Source organism: Gossypium arboreum, chromosome 7 (assembly GCF_025698485.1).
Source record: "Gossypium arboreum isolate Shixiya-1 chromosome 7, ASM2569848v2, whole genome shotgun sequence".
Taxonomy (NCBI): domain Eukaryota; kingdom Viridiplantae; phylum Streptophyta; class Magnoliopsida; order Malvales; family Malvaceae; genus Gossypium; species Gossypium arboreum.
In genome coordinates, this window is record NC_069076.1 from 92,153,702 (window position 1) to 92,156,915 (window position 3,214).

General features: G+C 36.1%; 1 non-coding gene across 1 annotated transcript; it reads right to left on the reverse strand.

Annotated features, from left to right (window-relative positions):
• Positions 1–2,756: 2,756 nt before the first annotated feature.
• Positions 2,757–2,863, reverse strand: LOC128296006 (small nucleolar RNA R71). The gene has a single exon (XR_008286554.1). It is a non-coding gene; the product is annotated as a small nucleolar RNA R71 (small nucleolar RNA).
• Positions 2,864–3,214: the final 351 nt, after the last annotated feature.

A 3,214-nucleotide genomic window follows, 5' to 3' on the forward strand; every position in this document is an offset into this window, starting at 1 on the left:
TTATTTAACCTAGAAATAAATAGGGGTTGTTTATTAAACTAATTAACTAAACTAATTAACTAAATAAACTAAAGCAAAGAGAAAATTTGGAAAAAGACTTGAAGAAAAGTAATTGATAAAGATGACACCCAAGGAGGAATCCACCTAGATTTCACTTGTTATCTGACTCTGAACCAGACGATTTATTCACTTGACTTGATCCGTGAGACTCCTTAACCTATATTATTATCTTTTTCAAGACTAATAACACCTAACCCTCAGTTGAATTAATCGAAATTTCTTTCTTAATTAAAACCCCTAGGGAAGCAGTAAATCGATCTATGGACTCCTATATTAGGTTTCACCCTAGTTCGGCAAAATCTCGTAACCCTATTTCTAGGCGTTTGATCAACTCCGCTTAATTATGCCAAATCTACTCTTAGACAGGGACTTTTTCTCCTCTGCATAAGCATATCAAATCATGAATTAATACCCAGAATATTAACTCAAGCATTAATAACACATAATTAAGAACAAATAAAGTATTTATCATACAGTTCAGATAATAATAACAAGATCCATCATAGGTTTCAACCCCTTTAGGTATCTAAGGGATTTAGTTCATAATAAAATAAGAGTACATCTCAAAAATATGAAAATAACAAAACATAGAGAAAACTCTAAAACCCTTGAAGGAATTCTGAGAGAGATCTTCAGTCTTGAAGTAGCTTCGGCTTTTGGGATGGTGATAAACCGTAAATTATACATATTTTTACCCCATGTTTAATGCATTTTATAGATGATTTATCATTAGAATTGGTGAATTCGATACTCTTAATGCTTTCATTTCATGTTTTGTACTCAGGAGAGAACCAAGAGTTAAAAGAAGCCAAAAATGAGCCAAAAAGGGACAAAATGGACCAAATCGAGAAGATGACATGGCCTAAGCCTTGCCACACGGGCAGTTCACAACTCCGTGTCTTTTAAGGGTTTCGACCAAGGCTTTAACGATTCACACGACCTGGCAATGACGTCACACGGTCGTGTCACACGGGCGTGTCCCTGCTAAGCCCAAGTTAAGTCCAATTCGGAAAAGGCCACTTTAGAGGGTTTCCAGGCATTCAAAAGCCTATAAATACACACTAGAGGAGGAGAAAAGAGAGACAGATAATAAAGGTAAGAAATTACCCCAAGGAAGCCGATTGATCCATCTCAGAAGCAGGATTCATCATCAAGACTGAAGATCTCTCCTCAATTCCCCTTCAGGAGTTTTGGGTTTTCTTTATGTTTTGTATTCTTTATTCTTCTCGAGATGTTTTCTTATTTAGTTATGAACTAAATCCCTAAATACCTAAGGGAATGAAACCTAAGACTAATCTTGTTATTATTTTCTAATCGTATGATAAATATTTAACTTGTTCTTAATTATGTGTTCTTAATTCTTGCTTTGATATCCCAGATACTTGATTCAAGACACGCCTTATTCGAGGAGGAATAGACCTGCCTAAGAGTACATTTTCCATAATTAAGCGGAGTTGATTGGGCGCCTAGAAATAGGGTGACAAGATTTTTTCGGATTAGGGTGAAACCTAATAAGGGGATCCATAGATCGAGTTAATGCAACCCTAGAGTGTTAATTACAAAAAAGTCTCGGTTATTCAATCTAGGGATTAGACATTATTAGTCTTGTATAGGGATAATAACATAACTTACAGATCTCTACGGAACAAGTTGAATGAATAAATCATCCGATTCAGAGCCAGAATAATAAGTACAGTCTAGGGGGATTTTTCCTTAGGTATGGTCTCAAGTCAATCGATTTTTCCAAAAGCAATTCCCCAATTCTTTTCTCTGTGCGTTCTTAGTTTAAATAATTAGTTAATTAAAACAAACCCTTTTATTCTTAGGCTAGATAAGAAAAAGATAGTTATTACTAGTACTTTTGGTTTCCTTGGGTACGATATCCCAGTCTTGCCATTACTATACTATTGTTTAATAGGTGTGCTTGCCTTTTCGTCGTGATAATAGTTAGTCTAGTATTTATTACTTATTACAAATCACGCGATCAACTTTTTGGCGCCGCTGCCGGGGAACTGAAATATTCGGAACACTAAATTTTTATTACTTTAGCCATTTATTTTTCTTGCAATTTTATTTTATTTTATTATTTATTAATTTACTTTTTTTTTCTCTCTTTAGGCAGGTTTTTATAGTTTATGACTAGAAGAAACCCATCAGGACTATTAGTCTTTTACGATGAAATCGATCGTACAATTCACAAAAATCAAAGAGAAATAAGGCGTAGTTTACGTTACATGGAGAACGAGCGAGAAGACGGTACTCAAACCCCAACCGACGAGATGGCTGAATGTTCAGGAGATCAGCTGCCTCTTGCAATTGCAGCTAATCAAAATCCTGCTCCAGTACTATGTATGATTATGCTAAACCTTCTTTAACAGGAACTGAGTCTAGTATAGTCAGACCTGCTATTGCTGTGAATAATTTCGAACTAATTCAAATGATACAGCAGTTTGTTCAGTTTGATGGTTTGCAGGATGAGGATCCCAACACGCACTTGGAAAATTTTCTTGAATTTTGCGATACATTCAAAATCAATGGCGTTTCTGATGATGCCATTCATCTTCATTTATTTCCCTTTTCACTGAGAAACAAAGCTAAACAGGGGTTGAACTCGTTACCAGTGAGGGTCTATCACTACTTGGGAACAAATGACAGAGAAATTTTTACTAAAATATTTTTTTCCGGCTAAAACGGCTAAATTGCGTAATGATATCTCTTCTTTTGTGCAGAAGGATTTAGAAACACTTTACGATGCATGGGAGAGATACAAGGACTTACTGAGAAGGTGCCCCTACCATGGGTTATCGCTTTGGCTGCAAGTTCAAACGTTCTACAATGGTGAGAATCCCTCGACAAGACAAATGATTGACGTAGCTGCTAGCGGAACCATAAACAATAAAACACTGAAAGATGCTTATGAATTCATAGAGGAGATGTCATTGAACAACTATCAGTGCCAAGTTATGAGGACAAAGCCAACGAAAACAGCCGGCATCTATAACATCGATTCAGTCACCATGCTCTCTAATCAGGTAGAACTTCTCAATAAAAAGATTGATAGTTTTCTTGGTTCTACGTAGGTACATCCAGTAATGAGGTGTGACTCAAGCGGAGGAGATGTACATACAGAATACCAATCCTTCAATCCTACAGC